Source organism: Triturus cristatus, chromosome 12 (assembly GCF_964204655.1).
Source record: "Triturus cristatus chromosome 12, aTriCri1.1, whole genome shotgun sequence".
Taxonomy (NCBI): Eukaryota; Metazoa; Chordata; class Amphibia; order Caudata; family Salamandridae; genus Triturus; species Triturus cristatus.
Genome location: NC_140595.1, coordinates 506762671 through 506785513, shown reverse-complemented (window position 1 = coordinate 506785513; position 22843 = coordinate 506762671).

The window sequence follows — 22843 nt, the reverse complement described above, 5'->3', positions numbered from 1 at the left end:
CACTTTTTATTTCAAACTTATCCCAAATGTGTTTTGAATCAGAAATACAATTGAATTCATGTTAAAAGTGTCTGATTTGCATGATTTCTCACTCCTTCACAAACGTGCATGTAAGCCAATCTGTTTGTTGCTAAAATATTTTGCAAGGCATATCATTTTTTGAAAAAACAGACAGGTATGTGTACACATTGGTGACAGTAACAGATTCCCATAAACATTTGTCACATGTGCTTTATTATGTACAGATGATTAATCAATGCTACATAAAAATAGGATACTTAAAGGGACTTTAGCAGATTAAATGTTTTGTCACATATATGTTGGGGTGTCCCATCAGGATAACTTACAATCAGCCACAACTCACGACTCATTAGGAACTTTTGGAAATGCATCACGGTGTAATCTGTTGCATACTGCGATTCGCATTTTTATTTTAGAATTAAAAGTTATATATGAATCAGTGTATGGAACGTTTACAGTGATATTGTACCAACTAAGGTCTAAAGTGAAAGCCAGCATATTTGTTTTTAAAATATTCACAATTGTAAAACAAACTGGAAATATCTTAAGATGTTTTGGAGTCAGATATACAAATGTTTTTGTACCAATGTAGGCCTAAAGTGAAAGCCAGTACATGTATATTTTTTAAATGTTCACTATTGTAAAACAAACTGGAAATAATTTGAGATGTTTTGGAGTCTGATGTACAAATCTTTTGCTCTGCACTAAAGTGGATTAGAAATGTATGAAGCCCAATGTATTTACTTCTGCTGTAGAAGTCTTTTGTCCATCCCCCAAAACTATTGTTCATGTTTTCAATAGCATAGGTATGTAAATAGTGCATAATACATTGATAAGCACATTCAGTACATAATGCATATCATATTTTGAGCATTTGAAATATACTTAGGTCACATGAAGTAAATTTTACCATTGTGAAATGGTCAAACAAAGGAAATAGGTTTTCAGTTTATACAAATATTGGCACAACATTGCTGTAATTGTAGGCACACATTGATTAATAGTTTATTTTTTACCCATGAATATAATTCAGCTCCTTTCTGCCTTGTACACACACTGCACAAAGGTATTTTCGCTTGGCATATTTTTGTGACATAAGATCACTTTTTAAAAAAACATATCAGAAGCATTTAGAGGTGTTAAACCATTCTTAGAGGGGTAAAAAGGTCATATATTATACAGGAGCAGTATTGGTAAATTTCAAAAGTGTGACCAAATGTTTTCTTAAGAAGTCCTCTACATGCATGAGATCCTGCAAATAAAGACCCACAGTTTGTAAGGCTTGAAGCAGGTGAAATAAAAAAAAAAATGAAAATGTTTAGAGGAAAAACTTCATGATCACTTCTATTTACAGAGGTACTATTAAGCTATTGTATATGTCTTTACAGAATCTTAGCAGAAGGCAAAGGAGACGTTGGCCAGGAGGGCGGGGAAGCAACTGCCTACTATGGTTTGGGTGCTGAGACCACCGACACTGAGGGACCTAGTGGCATGAAAGGTGAGGGGACTGAAACGGAGGTCATCAGCTCAACATGATCTTCGGATACCTCCACAAGTGAGCAGTCCGTAGTGATGCCAGACCCTACATGAACTTTACCAACTGCATGCTTGTCCAACCCCCAGAGAACCATCTCTACCCTCCCTCTTGCCCCCTTCAGTTGGCCAAACCAACCCCCTAAAAGGGGTGACGTCTCCTTTGCTGCAGGCACCTCAACCCCTGCCCCTGTCCCCGGACTGCGCTGAGTGAGAAGGCTATTGACCTCCTATAAAACATCTCTGTAGACCAGACTGTACTCTTGAGTACCATCCAGGTGCTTAGTTGTCACATGCAACAAATGGTAACATATCTGGAAGGCATTCACAGTACTATGTCTGGCAGGAGGCGAGCATATACAGGACTATCCTCCTCACTGACCGCAGCCTCCCAACTAGCAGCCTCCCAACTAGCCCAACCTTGTGCCCCAACTTAGGCTCCTTCCCCATCCCAATTTTCTGACTGGTCCCAAGCACACTCACTCCTTTGCACGCACCCACTACAACAAACACCAGCAGCATAAGCACACATGAATGCAAACACACCAAGAAACACACGCAAACACCCAAACAACAACAAGAGGCCACACCCACCACAACCACCACCACACCCACAACTACAATATCCACCACCACCCCACATACCACCACCACCCCCACAACCACCACAGCCACCACAGCACAGCCACCACCACACCCACTACCTCATCCAATGACCATCACCACACCCACAACCAACAACTGCACAACAGACAGCCACATGCACATCACACACTCCAGAGCACCAACTCCAAAACCCAGTCCTCTCCTACCCCTCCTACCCTTTATACTAGTTCACCTTATAATGATGTTCTGATCTTCACACTTTCCAAACCCAAACACATCCCTCCCAAACCAAAGCACACCCCTTCCAAACCCAAATACACCTTCCCAAACCAAAAGCCACTCCTCCCAAACCCAAAACCACAATACCCAAACCCATGCCCCCTGATCCTAATTCTACCTCTTCCAACTTTCCCCTCCCAAGGAAGATCACTGAGGTGCCTGCTCTCTACCCATTAGATACCCCTTCCTGAGGATGCTCACTTTGGCATTTCCATAGGAATCAAGTTAGCAACAAGAGTACAACAGTGCAATCTATTTTTTTCATTTCACCAAGTCTGTACTGACATTAATTTTCCTTTGCAATTGTTTGATTCCTAGAAATGTTTATGGCTAAAATATGAAGTAAATATTTGCATTTACCATTATGGCAGGAAATGCATCTGATTTTTTTAATGTCTACTTTGTTAAGTCTTGTTAAAATTGTATGTGTTGGTCATTTTAAAGTAGGTCCAATTATTCATCATGATAATGGACACTTGCACCAACAAATAGATGTTTTTATTTTTTTAAAGTGTTGATACAGGTGTGTTTATTTCAACTTGAGAAGCAATAGGAATAAACACGCATGCATTACACCTTAAAAAATAATGTGACAATTGAAATTTGGTACATACAGGAATTGCACTAGACAAGGTGATATGTTCCATGGATTAATATGTTAACTGATTAAAGTTTGGGACTGACATTGATTTTACAGGCATTTAATAATGCAAACGTTACACCTTGTCTAGTGCAATTCTACATTATGTTACATTTTACTTATCACTATGATGTGTAATATATATGTTTCCAATTTTACAATTTACACAGTTTATTTCACCACACCTGTATGGTCACTTTTTGATTTTTAGACTGATCTCCTTTTTTGTGTAAGATTCCATTTGTTTGAAGTCAGCTTGCACCAAATTTAGAATACAACGTAATCATGCCGGTGTGTTTCTTTAAATTTCTTAAACATCAACAATATACACATATGCATTGCACATTGGTATGCTACTGCTTGTGAGATTTAAAAATGCTAGCATCCATAACCATTGAGAACAGACAGGTCAAAAGGTTACAGATAAAAATGGAGCATTCCTTTGATTCCGGCCACGATGGGGCTGATTTTCTTTATCATCAAGCTTCAGCAGAGGCAGGACATGGAATATCGGCTCCATGGTGGAAAAGGAAGTGTGAAAGTGAGAAAAGGTGAGTTTCTTCTTTATATTCCAACCAAACCTCTAACTCGGTGTGGTGGTTTTGCCACCACAGTGACATCGGGAGGAAGGTGCATCATGATTGGCTAGGTGAACAAACTTGCTATCCATCCTCTGGCTGCTTTTCCCTATGGCACTGTTGATGTGGTCGAACATACCTGACAGATTCAGTGGCAATCCAACAGTTTTTGGTCCATAGACCACAAGCATCTAAATAGAGCGGGCAGGGAATCTGACGGAAAAGTGATGACAGGACAATTACAGCCAGGATCTAAATCAGGCCCTAAATTCATCAAGGTTTCTAATCATTGAACCCAATAAATGTTGAACTCTGGAGTGTCTTATTTTACTCTGTGTGAAAATTATCTCCAACCATGCTGTGGCACTCATAATTAAGACCTATGACTGAGACCTCTAATGTGGGGGAATACATTTATGGATTGCTACTAGTGTGACGTGACTGCTGGTAGATTGAATGGTTATGGTTGGTATTAGAACTGGGGGTCTCTAGTTGGCAATGGTATACACCTTTGTACAATAGGGACGCTTGCTTCTAAGTCAGGATAAGGGGATTACACTCCTAGATAACCCCTGCTCACCCCCTTGGTAGCTTGGCACGAGCAGATAGGCTTATCTCAGAGGCAGTGTGTTAAGCATTTGTGAGCACATACAGTAATACAGTGAAAACACTACAGATGGACACCACACAGGCTTTATAAAAATAAGTATGCTTTCTTATATACTTAACACAAGACCACAAACGACAACAATCCACAATACTGTACTTAAGATTGACTTAAAGATGGTAAAAGTTACTTTGTTCAAGTTGATGATAAATGCGACACAGTTCTCACAAAAGAACCTGGATGCATAACGCAAAATAAACAAAAGTCTCGCGGAGGGAGATGCGTCGGTTCCGTGCTCCGGGGGAGATGACGCATCGTGCTTCAATGCTTGCGCAGAGTAGGGGATGCGTCGTGATCCTTACCGGTGCGGGGTTGATGCATAGGTTCTCGGCCTGCGGCCCGGTTGCGATGCACAAGATGGCGCCTCGATGCGATTCAACAATCCTGGTGCTATGTGAGAAGATGGCGCCCTTGATGCGACGATGCGACGGTGATGCATTCACACCCTGGCAGCCTTGCGATGACTTTGTACTTTGGAGCCGCGACAGGCCCTACGATACGCTTCTCTGGCGATGTGATGGCTACCCTCTCGATGGAGTCACACTTCTCCGGTGATGCGACAGCAGACAGCTTCGACGAAGACACGCTTCCTGGGAGATGCGGCGGTGGCACGCTTCTCCGGCGATGCGACGACTACAGCTGCGGCGGCGACACGCTTCTTCTCATTGCGTCGTGCTTCCAGCTCCCAGCAACACTCAGGCTTCTGCAGATAGAATTCCCAGCAAGGAAATTCAGAGGGGAGCTGGTGGTGAAGTCTTTTGTCCCTGAGACTTCAGCAGGAGGCAAGCACAAGTTCAAGCCCTTGGAGAAATATTCTGTAAGATGATGAAAAGTTCCTTCTCCTTTCCTTGGCAATTAAGACACCACTGCAGGCCACCCCAGCAAACAGCACACTGGCAGAGGGGCAGTCCAAACTACTGCAGCTTCCTTGATTCTTCTCTTTGGCAAAAGGTTTGTCTTGTTCCCAGAAGTGATCTAAAGTTCTTGGGTCAGGGTCCCAATATTTATACCCAAAAATATTTTGTTCTCTGAAGGCAGAGAGTCCTCTGCCTAGTCCAAGCCAGTTCTTGAGCACTTTGTTTACAGGACTCCTTCTTTCCTTTCACAGTGCAGGGCAAAAACATCAGACGCCCCACAGGAGGTGGAGCCAGCATTGTGGAGGGAAAGCACAGCCCTGGAGCACTTTGTTGACATGATTCCTTCTCTTCTTTCACAGTGCAGGGCAGAGATATCAGTCACACCCCAGGGGTGGAGCCAGCATTGTGGAGGGAAGGCCCAGCCCTATTCAGGTCCCAGGTGCAACTCCTCCCTCCCATCTAGATGCAGATCTCCCTATTCACCACTGGGCTGACTCATTCTGTCTCCTGGAACTCCCCAGGCCTGTCACTCAAACTCCAGACAAGCAATACACAACCTAGCAAAGGCAGGCTTTGGATAGTTAGACAAGAAAATACCTACTTTCTAAAAGTGGTATTTTCAAATACAGAATGTTAAAACCAACTTTACTAAAATATGTATTTTATCATTCTGAGTTCAGGCATACTAAATTCGAATTTCTACCATGTTCCCTGAGTCAGTTAGGATTAAAAAATGTAATAATCTAACTACCCATTCTGGCCTATGGAGAACAGGTAGCCTTGCAATTGGCCCTACCATAGGGGCGTTTGATATGAAGAAAAGGGATAGTTTAGGGACTGGCAATTGGGTGCACTTCGTCAGTCAGCATGGCAGTACCAGACTGCACATAGGTTCTGCAATGGCAGACCTGAGACACACTTTACAAGCTGCTTCTGTGGGTGACACAACCAGTGCTGCAAGCCCGCCAGCGGTACAAAAGTGGGTGGTGATGGACGGAGCATCAGAACCCAATCAACAGATCTGGGTTTTATCCATGCAAGCCCACCAGCAGCATTTGATTTACAAGCCCTGGGCACACATGGTGCACTGTACTAGGGTCTGACAAGTAAATCAAATAACCCAATCATGGAGTAGCTAATCAATACATCAATTTAACATAGAGGTCACTTGCACTGTGGCACTGAATAGCAGTGGCACAGCGGCCAAAGCATATAACCAGCAAAAACATATAAAAAACAGAGGAGGCAATCCGACAAAATGGAAGGGAGACTCACGCCAATGATGCCAGGTCTAACAGTTGGATTTTCATTGAACCTCAGCGGACTTTCTGTTTGCTCAAGTCAGTGAAAGAATGTTGAGAGGGTAGACTTTTTGATGAACTGTTAGAACTGAATGGTAGTTTGAATTGGGAGTCTTGAAACTTTGTAAAAAAGAAATGCCATGAGAAACCAAGGACCATTTGGTAACAGGGACTGGGATTCCTTAATCTTGAGGCTATTTCCTGACACCCAAGCTAAAATAGCCAATGAGATGGAAATGTAACAGTTTGGACCCAAAGAGAGAGGATTTTATAACTTACAATTACTGGTCAACGCTGTACGTGGCCCTCTTGGAGACCTCAAGAATCGTCTCGTCCCATCCCAGGTCGCTATGAGTGGCTAAACACCTTCTAAGCCTCATCTACATACTTTTCAAACATTTCGGTTTTTGCATTCCTCCTTAAGACCTCTCCTAATTATTCTCCTCTCTTTGCAATGTATGAATGTGTTGATAAAATCCCTACAGCCTCATATGAAGAACAGCCTGGATATATTCGTACTGATATAATAAAAGACTAGTATTCATAATAACATCTCTATTGACCAGAACATGTTCCTGGCTCCTAGATACTCTACAGTTCAAAGACACAATAAAGAAAGTTTTGCTTCATCGCTATTGTATTACAGGTAATGAAACAAGAACAGCTCTGACATATTATTATGTATGTATCATTTTTAGGGTACTAACCTCGGCATAGCACGACAATTATAAATGCCATGATTTAGTCAATTAAAATGCATTGCTAGTTCTTCTGAATCCATAAACAAGTTCTAGGTATTTCATTCAAGAAGTATGCTCTTAATAGACTTGAAGTAAGTCAAAAGCATACATCCATGCAAACCACTTATTGCCAGTTGATGTTTCAAACAGTGACGAATGAAGTTGTTTTATAAAGCAGAAGAGTTCTGCTGAACTTAATTAGTTTTCTTGTTTTCCTTTCTTCGAAAAGTCTTTCAAAGAATCCATTTGTACTTCAAAGTTCCTGCTGACATTTCCTGCTGAACAAAACATTCAAGTGCAGTGGCATACAAAATCAGCCCAAGTGAAAGGGCAGCTCTCTCATACAATCACAAGTGTATTCGTATTTCTTTTTCATGTTGCACAAGACATCACAACACATTGTCAATCATGTTTCATTTGCAATCGGGCGAATGATTATTTAAACACATGCTCTTCCTGGTTAAGTAGCATATGAATGAAGGTACAAGTATTGCATTTAGTTCATTTATCTAATTGTTGTTGGCGGTGCATCTTCCTTGGTGTGAAGGTTCACGCTGCAAAGCCCTGCAAAAAGGAACTCCTGCAGGGTCTGCTAACGTTTTACTCATAAAGAGGGAGCAGGTTTAGTTTTTTTTTTCATGCGAGTCACTAGCTATAGTAAGAGCCTCTGCTGAAATGTATTTATTTGAATTTTCTTGTAGGTGGATCTTGCATTTTCCTTTGTTGAGAATTCCTTCCTCTATATCCTCCAGTGCATATGAGGGATATCCATTAACTTTCCCATGCTAATAAGGCACTTGGGGCCAGATGAACGAAGATTAGGGACAGCTATTTCCTTATTACGATGTCCTGTGAATCTCAATTGGGAAATCGCTATTCCTAAGGTAAGAACAATTCCTAGTGGGTCGCAAATAGACCTACCTTATGCATTTTAATGAGGTAGGTCGCAATTTCTGTCCCACTAGGTTCTGCTGCATTGTATTTAAAATATTCGCACCTCTCAAAACCTTCTTTGGTCCTAAAACATATGGGGCCAGATGTACGACCTTGACAAGTTGTGAGTCGCAAATTGAGTCGTTTTGCAACTGGCAATTTGCGACTCGCATAATGTAATTTACAACAGTGTCTCAGACACTGTTTGGGATTCCTAATGTGGTCGCAAATTGCCTGCCTCATTAATATTTATGAAGCAGGTGCAATTTGCGACCCCATTGGGAATGGCTAGCGCTCCCAGGGATGTTGGCCTCCGGGGGGTCAGCAGATCACCATGTCTGTGACGGATTTCTAAATAAAGCAGTTTTTTTTTTAAATGCAGCCAGTTTTCCTTAAAGGAAAACAGGATGCATATAAAAAAGAAAAATTAAACATTTCGGTTTCATTTTTTAGAGTAGGCAGTGGTCAGTGGGACCACTGCCTGCTCTTAAAAACATATTTTTGCATACGTTCACAAAGGGGAAGGGGTCCAATGGGGACCCCTTCCAGTTTGCGAGTGGCTTACCACCTACTTGAAGTAGGTGGTAAACTGTGAGTGTTTTGCGACCACATTTGCGGTCGCAAAACGATCGTACATTGAAGTGTGACTCGCTATTAGGAAGGGACGTCCTTGGCACTCCACCTTCCTAATAGTGGGTTACGAACCTTATTATTCGTCTCGGTAACCTATTACCAACTCGCAAAATACGGTTTGTACATGCAGCAGACCTATTTTGTGGTCGCAAACAGCCCAATTTCCCGTTTGCGACGGCCAAAAATGGTCGTACATCTGGCCACTAGTATATTAAATCTTCAGGCATGGACACAAATTGATAATAAGATACTAAGCACTGTTTTATGCAGTTCGACACCCTCCTTACATAGCAACATTTGGCTTGTGGCTAATGGCTACGAAATCTGGTTAGGGGATCACGCAAGTAGCACCTCTCAAAACTAAAATTAGCCCATGAACTGCTCCCTGATATTTGCATAAGATTAGGGAATTAAAAAAAAAGTGGAGGAATCAAGAAATGATCTGGAGAAAATCCTATAGCTTGGAAGAAAAAATAATATATAAAGCCATGATAAAAAAACTACCAACTTTTGATTCTAAAAGCTAAAACTAATATTTTCACCGAAAAAATCAAAGCAGCTGAAAATTCATCCCAAGAACTGTTCATAACGGTTACAACTCTTTCTACTTAAGGTAACACAAAGGCAGTATCCCCCAGTCAAACGTTCTGTAATGAAATGGCAGAATTATTTTTTTCCCAAAGGAAACAATATCTGTGAGGACATTAAAACAACTCCCAATATTTCTGATGTAAATATAGGATCTGCCTTGGTGGAAGACCCCGTAGCACAGGATGATAGTCCTCTCCCTGTGGTATTGCAATCTGTTTCACCTCTCACAGAGGAGAAGGTCTCTAACTTGATCAACTCTATTAAATTGGGAACCCCAGGAGACCCTTGCCCCGCACCGGTTCTACACCCAGTTGCAACAGCCATTGCAACTCATCTTATGCCATTGATTAATATTACACTTGAGACAGGCATTTTTCTAGTAGTCTGGAAGAAAGCATCCATCCTGCCTTTACAAAAAACAAACCTCTCTTGATCCTACCAATGTAAAATAATATAGGCCTATCACATGGCTCCCATTACCAGCCTGCAATTTGGTAAAGAGTATGAACCAAAAAATCTCCCTTTCTTGAAGAGTCTAACTCTCTTGACCCTTCTCAACACTGGTTTTGGTCAATTTATTCTACATAATCTGCCCTACTAGCTGCATCAGAAACCATAAAAACAATAGTGGACAAAGATAACAAAGCACCCTAGATCCTTTTCAATCTTTTGTCCTCTTTTGACACGGTGGATCACTTCTATCTGATAAAATCTTCTAAAAGATATGGGTACTGCAGTCCCTTCCTCAGACTGCTAAAATCTTTTTTTTCTGACCGAAAGCAGTCAGTGGAGTTGGGAGGCGTTTTACTTTTGACTCTCTTTCACATCCATATGGGGTCCCGCATTGGTCCTCACTGAGTCTGACTCTATTTAATGCAAACATCTCTCCTTTAATCACACTAGTGCGTTCCTTTGGGTTCTCAGTGTTATCATATGCCGATGACACCCAAGCTGTGGTGTGTATGTCTACTGACCCCAACAGAGCGGCTGGGAATGTTAGATCATTCATGCTTATGATCGTCACCTGGATGCGGAAATATTTAAAAAGATTTATTCTTGTATAATGGAAGTAATACTGTTTGGTAGAGAACACTTATTTTGGAACGTTTCCTGGTGGCCACTTAGTCTTGGGCTGCTTCCGTGTCCTGTTCAGAAGGCAAAACATTTTTGGGTAATTTTCGACTCAAAGCTCACTTTCTTGGATCATTCGAAGCAAGTAACTTCTTCATGCTTTCTTATGCTAAGGATTCTAAAGAAAACCCCGCCTTATACTCATTTTGAATCTAGGAAAACAGTTATACTAGTTCTTGTGATTTCAAAGATCGATTACTGTAATGCGCTTTTTCTTGGTGTCCAGTCTCGCCTTCTGAAAAAACTACAAAAGATCCAAAATGCAGCAGCCAGGGCTCTTAACAATCTACCTAAAATCTGTTTAGTCTCCAAAGTCATAAGAGAGCTTCACTGGCTGACTGTCAGGACAAGAATCAGATTCAAGGCACTATGTTGGGCTCATAAAACCCTACATTAAGCAAGCCCTCGTTTTCTACAATCCAATTTTAAATGGTAAATTCCCTGTCACACCTTTTAGTTGAGCACTGCCAGGTTGGCCTGTGTGCCAAGAATAAAAAGATCCCAATATGGAGGAAGAAGCTTTCTTTATTCTGCCTCCAAATGTTGCAACTCCCTCCCATCTCATCATAGAGAACAATCCAATCTTTTAACATTTAGGAAAGAACTAAAAACCTACATGTTCAGTAATCCGCTTCATTAGACATATTATCTGTTTTGCCCTCCGCCATCAATACTAGCAGGGTATAAAGACACTAGTAACAAATGCCATAGGGTAATTGTGCACTATATAAAATTTGATAACATAAACAAAGGAAAATGGGATGAATTTAAAAGAAAAAACATTAAACATTGAGGTTTCATTTTTTAAGACCAGGTAGTGGTCTGTGGGACCACTGCCTGCTCATAAAAATATTTTTTCAACATTCTCAAAAGGGAAAGGGTCACAAAGAGACCCCTTCTCATTGGCACATGGATTTTCACCACTTTTAAAATGTTTGTAAATTATTACTGTTTTGTGCCCGGAATTTGGTCGCAATACAGTAATACTTACCATATTATTTTGGTAATTGGAATGGACTCTCAAAACACGCCGCTTCCTAATACCGAATTGCACATGCAAATTGCCATTTGATAATAAGGTACCGAATTGCATTTTGCATGTTTTTTACGTGTGAAAAGACAATTTTCTCATCTCAAAAGGCCTTTTATGACCTGAAAATTACTTTGTACATCTGGCCCTTGGTCCTGATTTTTAGGTACATTTCCAGAGTGGCAAACTAGTTGTAAAAGGTCTATATTTCTGAAGGATGGCCCATGATGAAACAGCTCCTTTTCAAGTCTATAACAATAAATTTATTTCAGTGACTGATTTGCCTTATTGATCAATTTTTCACCATCATGAATTAATTACAAAAAAAATTACAATTACTAAATTCCATTTTTTATTAATTAAAAATTGGTTTTACACTAGGTAAAAGATTTGATGGCCTGAGATATATAAGGTCACGTACCTAAACCTCTTAACGAGGGCAATTTTAAAGTGGTGGCCTCATTACAGAGACTTGGCTCAGTGCAGAGATAGGTCCAATGCATAAAAAAGGCCGGCCGGACGAACCCGGGAACTAAACACTCATTAGTCTAATCGATAGGCTTCAAAAGATTTTCTGTCAACACGTCCTGTGTAAACTATAGGATTGGGCACTTGCAAATAATATTTTTACCAATTTATAAGGGGGTTTTAACCCAAAAGTAAGTACTCTTGAGCAAATCTTTAGGTTGAATTTGATTTATTGGAAAACCGTCCTATTCGGCAAAGGGCACCTATATGTAATTTTTGTTGACCTAAATTCCACATTTGACACTGTCCGAGACCCAAATTATGGGAAGTATTAGCAAGTTTGGGATTTCCAACTAACATCTTAGAAGTTTTTAAAAAATCCATGCAAACAACACAGCTCAGGTGAGGTACGGGAGGAACGGGGAACAAACAAAACCTTTTAAAATAGAGAAGGGAGTACGACTAGGCTGTGTTTTAGCCCTGACCCTCTTCTCCATGTTTATCAATGATTTGGTAGAATCTTTGAAATTTCCAAATAATGATGACCCTAAGATTGGTCCCACGAAATATACTGTTGTGTTATTTGCGGATGACCTGCTTCTTATTTCAAAGACCTATAGAGGCCTGTAAGCAATTTTGAACTGATTTTTAGAATTTTGTGTTGATCATGGTCTAGAATTGCGCTAGAAGTATATAAGAATAGGGCAAAAAGTGCTGCCCTTTATCGTGCAGAGCTCTGTTGCCATGAATTGACCAATGAGTTAGCAACAGTGGAGAATGTATTCCTTAAGCTCTTATTATACTTTCCATACAGCTCTCCAACACTCCCACTAATGCAAGATATGTGTTATATATCCCATTTCATCCACCATCCAGGCCCGACCATTATTATTCTGGCACAGACTGTGGTCAATACCAGAGTTGGAGCTCTATGAAGCTTGGTTTAGAGAGATTCTAAAATCAGAAGGTCATTTGAGGATTCCATGTCTGTTGTACGTAAAGAAAACATTCCAATCCCTTGCTCTGGAGAATCTCTGGGATTCCACAGGAGACTCTCATTTGACATCAAGGCAATTAATAAAGGAACAGTGAAGAGAACATTTCTAGGGATAAACAGTAAAGAAAAGTAAAGCAGGGAGTTTAACAGATTAGTGCCTTGATCATAAGATTGTCCCTCTGTACGAACCATCCTTTGATGTCATTCTAAGGCTCACTTCCTAGACAGCTATATCAAAAGTTTAGTTATGGGATTTTGCCCAAACGAGAATATACAGCTTCATGGACAAACTCCAAGAACCTCAATATTCTCTGTCCTGTCTGTGGTATTGCCTCTGCATCACTAAGCCACATTTTATTTTTTTAGTGCGTCTTATAAAGTCCAAGGAGAAAATGGATCATTCCTCTTTGCAGATTACTAAGCATAAGGTCACCGGGCCCAGCACCTCGGATATAAAAACAGATACATAGGAAGTGATTGTTGTCAGTCCAGCAAATCTTTTCCACGCTGTATGGATAATTCAGAATCAGCGAACAGAGCCTCAAAAGATCACTTATGCTCCCAAGATGATTATTGCATTTGGTTCAGGACTCACACAGTGCAATACATACTAACTGGGATGCTCTATTTCTGTTTTATATTTTTAATGCAGTTGTTAGATAACATTGTATGAAATGTTAATCCGTTGGAATCAAACACATGAACTTTCGTGTATAATTTGGTTGTCGTGATATAATTGACCATTTTATTGATTTAAAGTGTTTTATGAGAATGCATATGGACATTTTTAGTTGTATAATTATGAAAAATCATTTTATTGTCTTCTGTATGCTTTATGGATTTTTAATCCAAAATAAACAATTGAATGAGAATGAGTAGTAATCCCACCGACTTGAAGGGTCTTGTAATTTTGGAAAAGAACAAAGGAAGTAAGGATAGACCATTCAACCATGTTATTGACTACACCTATTTCAGTGTTTCCTTCTACATTTTATGACATAGGTAAAACATTTTATCTAAATGAGTCATCTCTTATAGTAACAGTCAGCAATATGTTTATTGTGGATCAATCTTAATACAATAATTTCAAATTAAAAGGCAGATATGTATGAGCAGATCTAATAACGTATGAACTGATCTAATAATGCAGGGCAAATACAGTTTGAGTAACCAACTTTTGTAATATCCCAGCACTGAGGGAACACAAGCTGTTATGCTTTACATGTGCATGTACATGTGCCTCAAGAAATGTAAATAATTATGGTATCCAACTCAATATTAATGTATATATCTAGTACTTTGACAATTGGTTCTTTGATGCTTTCATCATATTGGTTTACAGAGGCCATTGCCTAATAGATGTCCTAACCAATTGTTTTTAATACACTGCACTGATTCAAGATTGGTTTCCATATGTCTAGCTTGTACTCGTTCGACAATAACTCTAGCTTAGCTTTGTAAAGTAGAAACAATAATTGGTTTCAGGTTGTCTAAGGCACCTATATAAAAGTGCTTTAAATGGTGTGATGGGCGCAGATCCAGTCCATGATCTAAAATACGTTAAATATATTCTCTTGACAATTACAGAAAGAGCTGTGAGATTTACTTCTAACTGAATACTGCAGTATACAGTGGATTATCGAAGATGTTTATAACTGCTGTGCCTACTTCAAGTGGAATATACCAAAGCTATTGTTTGGGTGTTTGGCAAATATGAGCATCCTAGTCAACTTTAAATGTGTTGATTTATCATTTGATGTGTGTTGGACTTGGCCCTTTTTGCAGGGTCATCCCTGAACTTTAACTTTTTGCCTTCCTCCTATATTTTTTCTGACCTGTTGTTGGCTGTTTTATGACTCTGGGCACTTTACCACTGCTGATCAGTGCTAAAGTGCATATGCTCTCCATATGGTAAATTGATGTATGGATTAGTGATTCCATGATTGGCTGATTTGGTTTACATGTCAGACCCTAGTACAGTAGACCAGGAGTGCACAGGGCTGGTAATCCAAATGCTGCTAGTGGGCTTGCAGCACTGGTTGTGCCACCCACCTAAGCAACCTGTTAAAGGAGTGTGTCTAAGGCTTGCCATTGCAGAGCCTGTGTGCAGTCTGGTACTGTCATGCTGACTGGGCAAGTGCACCCACTTACCAGTCCCTAAACCTTCACTTTTCTTCATATCAGACACTCCTATGGTAGGCCCAAGGGCGGGGTGCATTGTAAGTATAAGGTAGGACATGCCTTGGTGTGTGTAGCATGTTCTAATAGTGAATTACAGCCATTTTAGTTTCTCATGATTGTAAGTCTACCTGTTCTCCATAGGCCAGAATGGGCAGTTTGAATATTACATCTTATTATCTTAACTGATTCAGGGAACATGGTAGAAATTCGAATTTAGTATGCCTGAACTCAGAGTGATAAAATACATCTTTTAGTGAAGTTGGTTTTAACATCCTGTGTTTGAAAATACCACTTTTACAAAGTAGGTGTTTTCTTGTCTAACCATCCAAACCTGCCTCTGCTAGGCTGTGTATTCCTTGTCTGAAGTTTGAGTGACAGGGGCTGGGGAAATTCCAGGAGACAGGGTGAGTCAGCAAAGGGCTGAATAGAGAGATCTGCATCTAGATGGGTGGGAGGAGTTGCACCTGGGACCTGAATAGGGCTGTTCCTTCCCTCCACAATGCTGGCTCCACCTCCTGTGGTGTGTCTGATGTCTCAGCCCTGTACTGTGAAAGGAAAGAAGGAGTCATGTCAACAAAGTGCTCCATGACTGACCAGAACTGGTTTGAACTAGGCAAAGGCCTCTCTGTCTTCAGAGAACAAAGAGAAACTGTGTATAAAAAGGGAGACCCAGACCCCAGAACTTTAGATCACTTTGGGAAACAAGAAAAAACCTTTGCTGAGGAGTGGAACCAGAAGAAACTGAGGAGAGACTATCCCTAAGCTGAAGTGCTGCTTGGGGGATTGGCCTGCAGTGGTTGCCTGACTACCAAAGAATGGGGAAAGGACTTTGTGTTCACTTTTGTTCAACTTGTGAAGGATCTCCAAGGGTTTGGAAAAGAGCTTGCCTCCTGCTGAAGTCTCAGGACCAACAGACTTCACCCACCAGCTCCCCAAGAGTTCTTTGGAAGCGCCTGCTGTTTTGCGAGGCTTTCTGAGGGACTGCGTGTCGCAAGGAGCTGGAAGCGCGACTCACGAGCAAGAAGCGTGTCGCCGCACTGCCGCTGCCGCTTCACAACGAGAAAGCGCCTCGCATCACCGGAGAAGAGGATCGACATTTCATCAGGCGCCGCCGCATCACCGGGAAGCGTGTCGCAGGGCCTGTCGCGGCTTGCATCATGTCGCACCAAGAAAAAGACGTCATCTTTGTTTCTTTGCACCAGATCTTCACCATCCCTGCAACACTTTCGTTGCATTGCGTTACGCATCTTAAGGTACATTGACTCAAAGTGTCGCATTTTAAGATCTAAAGAGAACTAAGCTAATTCTACCATTTTAAGTACAGTATTGTAGATTTTTGTCATTTGTGGTCTTGTGATAAGTCTATATAAAGAATACTTATTTTTGATATAAAACTTGTGTGATGTCCATCTGTAGTGTTGTCACTTGATTACTGTATGTGTTCACAGATGCTTTACACACTGCCTCTGAGATGAGCCTGTCTGCTCGTGCCAAGCTACCAAGGGGGTGAGCAGGGATTATTTTAGGAGTGTACCCCCTTACCCTGACTAGACGCAAGGGCCCCTACTTGGACAAAGGTACCTACCTCTGCCAACTAGAGACCCCCAAATCTAACAATTTTGAATTCTGATTTCGAGAATGACCTACTTTTAGCCTTCACAAGGTTTACCTGCTGATAATGTAGATTTTTAAAGCATTCCAGGTAAGTGAGAGATATTTGTAGATGAATAGGTGTGGTTGAACTAAGTCACCTACAAAAGTCTGATTTTAAATATGATTCAACTCACTTTAGGTGGGCAAATATTAGGTTTGTGCAGAAATCCTTTTGAGTTGGAATTGTATAAATAAAACAATGTTCACCCCTGTTTTAATGCATGTAAATGTAGATATTTTGGCAATTTGAATGTCTGTCACTGTAATGTCTGCTAGAAAGACTTAAGTGCTAACTGCTAGTGTTTGTCATCTAAAATAAGGTCTACTGCTGCACAGTTTGGGTAAGAAACTCTATACTCATTTTACATGATCACATGTGCACATGCCTATGCACCCTTGTGCGGTCTGAGCTAGTGCGATTATTCTCTAACTCTGCTCTGTATGTGTGCACAGATTGCCTATTGCATGTGCAAACATTAATGCATTTGGTGTGGCCTGCACAAGCCTTTGAATTTAATTTGCTACCCAAAAGGAAATGTCTCTATTTTCTTTTGACCATAGTGGGAATCTATAGTGCTTTACTGTGAATCAGTATTGCTTCATTGTTAGTATGTAGTGTTCATTTGGCATAATCAACTCCTAAATACATTTGTACCATGGACTACTCTGCTGTGTCAAGGTAATTACTGTACTGGTCAGCAAGCAGATAAAAGTTAAAGCTTTCCCCACATAGGATCATTTGCAAAGGATTAGCTTGCTTATGGCACCACTTACCGAAGGGGTCTCCTTAGAACACTTGGAAGGAAGAGACCATATTGCTATGTCTGCTAGTGGCAGAGATAAAATCTCTAAAGGAGCTGTGACTCACCAAGAGTTTGTTCTGCTATCTTTGAAAATACCATCATGCAATATGAGAGATGGATTAAAGGTGGAGGGATGATGTGAAAAGTCTAGATTGGACAGAGATTGCCACCTTCTAGAACTCTCCACCTCCACATTTAAATCTATACACATAATTGAAAAACCCTGAGAAGCTCTGGTGCCAGCAGATGGCAAGATATGAAAGCCTCTATGCAATTAATGTCTGTTTAGAGTGGAGGGGCACTCTGGACTTGTGCTGACTTGGACTCTGTTCAACCTGCATCACCAGGGGAAGAGGGCAAGAGGGTCTGGCCTCCCCATGCCCTCTTTGGGGCAGTATAAGGTGGACCTGTTGGGGTCTCTGTAGAACTTGTGATGAGTGGTCTTGTGGAGGGTACTTCAGAGACAGACCCATAATCCTTTAAATCGTGTGGCTTTCCTCTTCCAGTGCTGAGCCCGGTTTTTGCTATTTGGGGTAGTTTGCCCTGAGGGCTTGTAGCGATGTGAGTATGCCATGTGTCCCCAAACCCCTCCCTTCCTTAACAATGTAACGCTCTTAGATCATCTTGGCTCTGAATAGAGTCATTTATTTAATACATTCTTCTTTCTATAGAAACTCAACAGTCTGTGGGACTTGCTTCTGCAGCCTGGGATTTCGACTATATACTCTTTTAGTATGGATGAGGAAAAGAGTAGTAGCAGTCTTGAACAGAACAAAGAGGGGGAGGAAGAAGCGGCTAGGGTAGTCATTCTTTGCCTTGACCCTGACTCCTCGTCAGCATCGGGGTGTCTCCTCCAAAGGGAACAAAAACATGAACAAAAAAATAAACATGGTCAGGCTGCTGTCCTTAATGACTTATGGTCGGGTAGTGCTCCCTTCACCAGTGCCTTTCCTTCATGAGGTGCCTAAGTGCAGGTGATTTGTAAATTAGGGTGGTGTGGCCTGTAAACCCACCCACCAACCCTTAAAGGATAATATTTTCCTGCCGGACACTTGCCTGAGCCCACGGCCCTCCTCAGAGTACATAATTCTTAATCAAATAAATAAATAAGAATAAATTAAGAATTAAATGTTTGTAAATTCTAACTTAATTAACTTCACACCCTATACGCCTACAAACCTAGCAACCCACTACTACACTATAAATACCTATTTGCAATTAAATTTAAAATTAAAAACACATAAAGCTAGAAAAAAAATTACAAAAATTATTAACAACTATACAAACAATAATAACACATTTAAAATTAATATATGAACATAATCACATTAAGCTAAGTAAAAAACGATATTTTTTTCAACTTTATTATTGAAAACGATATTAACAACAACAATACTCTTAACAATAATATTACTTACTAGAAAAAAATTGTATCCTTGACAATGATATTTCTGCATCACAATATTTTTGTATCACAATATTTTTTTACCAATATTTTAGTCTCCTGACATTTACAACTCAATATTTTGTCCAAATACTGTGCTGAATCCTCATCTGAACCTGGACTCATAGCTACTGAGGAGCTGGTTGTCATCAGCACATTTGGTTAGCTGTTTGGACACAAAGCATTCAATGGCTTTAATGAACCATGGAAAATGTGTAACTGTCCTGCAATTACCAAGATTGGTTGCGTCTATATATATTTTTTTAAGGATGGGTATGAGCTGGCCTGTTTTCTTTTAACTGGAGAATAAGCCAGGAGAGGGAGAGAGTACATTTATTAGAAGTAGACTTTTAAAAGAATGGACAATGTCTTTGATTATCCATGCAAGGATAGTGACCTTGAAATGGAGGCTGAACAAAGTTCTCCATATTAGAAAACTCCCATGAAGAAATAGATGAGAAGGTGGCTCTTGTGGCTGAGGTTCACAGGTGAGGGATGTCTACATGCTTGAAAGTAGACGTGGTTTTTGTAGCATAATGAACTTTTCTTGTCTGTGACAACTGGACATTGAGGGTTGTGAGTTGTCATGGATGTTGTTTAATAAGTCAACAGCTGGGTTATAAGAAGAACATTTTGCCTTGTATGTAAATGACTTTAACAGTTTGACTGGCTTTCTTGTACTTTATCCTGATATATTTTTTATTTGGTTGTCAAGACAAGGGACTTTGTGGAGTGCAACACTTTTCCCTCGCTAAGTATTGTTGATTTAATGCCCTGACTTTTCAGGGCTGATAGTATGGTCAAGCAATATTGGTAAGGCATTTGTACCTAGGCATTCCCCACAACAATAAGTGGAGCAGAAGGTTAACAAGCATGTTGTTTATTTGACCAACAGATGTGGTGTTTCACAAATTGCAAGCTTATAGTAAATATTGTGACCCTTGCATTGCGATTACATTCCATGTAGAATACATTTGACACATATTTCTCTTTGGATTCTAAGGGTCCTCTCTTTAGGTTTTAGAGGGTGTGTACCTTGAGTATGAAATCCACAACATTAGTGGGACATAATATCGAGGATAAAATATCGGAAATACATTGACAGGTTACATACCTAATTCCAGATATATGTATCTACATGGTGCATACATCTTCAAGGTATGTAGATGTGAAATTCAGAATACTAAGGGGCCAATTCCGATCTCGCTCGGAAGGACTCAGAGCGCGATCCGGCCATAAAAAGTACGAGTCATACGCGTGTTCCCCACCTGACTCGTACAGCTGTACAAGCGAGCAAGTACGATGCGAGAAACACAAAATCACTGACCGAATCGTTTCCGGGTCCGAACCGCTCTGTACGCCTTGTCTGTAAGAAAACCGTGCCGAGCAATGGAGGCGAATCCCGACTGAGCAAGTACGATGCACGCGTCGGATACGGATAGCCGGATCGAGCCAAAGTTTCTGGCTCGCAAAACGTCTGGCAAGCTGCCTTTGGGGGTCCACGTCAGACCCCCCATCACTCGTAGCCTTACGACTCGGACACAGGGGGAGACCCAAGGGTCTGTCCAACACAGGCATGTACGGTGCAGATGGCACCGACGCGTACCCACTGTAGGGGTGCCCTTGTGTGAGACGTTCCCATTCAATCAATGGGAGCCCATGCACTTACCCTTCAATATTTTGTCCCTTGATATTCTTTCCTCAATATTCTTCTATCGCGATATTGCTGGTGTCGATATTCAGTAGTACAACCCACTTTACCACAAGGTATGAAGGTCATGTTTTAAATGAACGGATGAGTATATTTCAAACACAATCTTACATTCTTATTACTTCTCCTTTGCCTGGTGCTTAAACTTGCTGATGTGAATACAGAATAACATTTTCAGGAATCACCCAGCTGAATATTAAAAAAAGACAGACTCTTACATCACTTTCTTATTGATTAAGAGAAAGGAGCAAACATTCTATAACGCAGCAGCATCTGCTGCTAGATATTACTCCAAAATGACATTTAGTTACTAGACATCCTGGTCGAGGATGAGGTGGGAAAAACAACAGTGTATTTGGTCAAACATTTCTGCTGGCTTGCAACATCTCAGTCCTTCTTGAAGGTATTGAATTAATCTGCAACGAAGAAAGTAGATTCTAACTCAATCTTGACTTATCTGCAGAAAGTTATTGTACATTTGCAAAACATTTTTCACTAAAAGGCCATTGAGCCCTTTTGTTACAAAAGCCCAAAGCAATTGTGAACCTGTTGGCCTGTGTTAGGCAGAATTGCCTTTTTGGACAAAGGATGATGGCCTGTCAGAGGGTCCCAGGGCACACACAGGTTACTGGCTCTAATTGCAACTCATTTAGGGGCCATATGTAGGTAAAACGTGTTTTGCGATTCTCTAACTGCAATTTTAAGGGAATCGCAATTAGAGAATTGCAAAACGGAATGTAGGTAGGATTAGCAAAATATTTTGCGATTCCCACCTATTCCTTATTTGCTAATCCCAAATTGAGATTCGCAAATAAGGAATACCTTGCCATTCATTCCTATGGGCTAGAAGGCCCATAGGAATGAATAGGAAGACATTCTCAATTTGCGATTCTCAATTAGAGAATCGCAAATTGAGAATGCAATTTCAAGGTTGCAAGGGTGTCAATAGGACACCCTTTTGCACCCCTGAAATAAACATGTGTGCACATGTGGCGCACATACATGCGCTAAGGACATGTATGTGCGCCACATGGCACTTTGAAAAATGCAAAAAAGTGCATTTTTCAAGGAAATCTCAAATTACCACCAACCTGGGGTTGGTGGTAATATGCGATTCCTTAAGCCAAAATTGCACAACTTGGGTGCTTCCTACATTGTATTTAAGGAATCGCAATTTGGGATTCCCTAAATGCATTAGCAAAATAAGGAATCGCAAATTGTGCGATTCCTTATTTTGCGTGTGGGTTTTTGTGTGCTACATAGCACACTGCCCAAATTGGCGAATTTCAGCATTTGCGATCGCAATTTGGCTTCCTACATATGGCCCTTAGTATTTTGTCACTGGTGTCATGGGGCCCCCATACTGCGAAACCCGCAACCGGGAGCCAAGTACCCTTTTTTAGCACCCTCAGGGTAGTGACGCAGAGCAGTCCAAGGTTCTTTTAAAGGAGTTGGTGTAAGCTGGAGACTCAGAGCTGAGCAAAGCCAGTCAATTACTGTTCTTCAAAAAGAAGCACTTTGCTACAAATACTACTAAATACAACTCACAAATTAATAAATATATACAAACCTGGAACCTATACATACCTATTGTGAAATCCCGTAAAGGTCATGTCAGGTAACCCCCTAAAGAACGGTCTGCATACGAGTAAGCCCTGTACTACAAAAGCATATTATCCTTTCAATGACCCCAACACAACATGACGTATGTTTTTAAGAATAGATAAGGCAACTGGATTTCCAAGAGTGTTGCCACTGTAATTAAAAGCAAAATTATATACAAAACACAGATGCAATGAAATGACTATTGAAACAATTTAGCATGGTTACATCTTTCAATGATATTCACAATATTTGCAATACAGTACTTGTCAATAGTTTTCATTGTTCCATATCATACAATGATGTATAGTCATTTTCTATCTTTAACCTGATAACACAGACCCACAAACTCAAAAGCATAATAATAAATTCTCAGCTCAAGCAATGTTTGCTTTACTGGAAAAACTCTCCCTAGGTTGCTCATTCTGTATTCCATGAACCTTA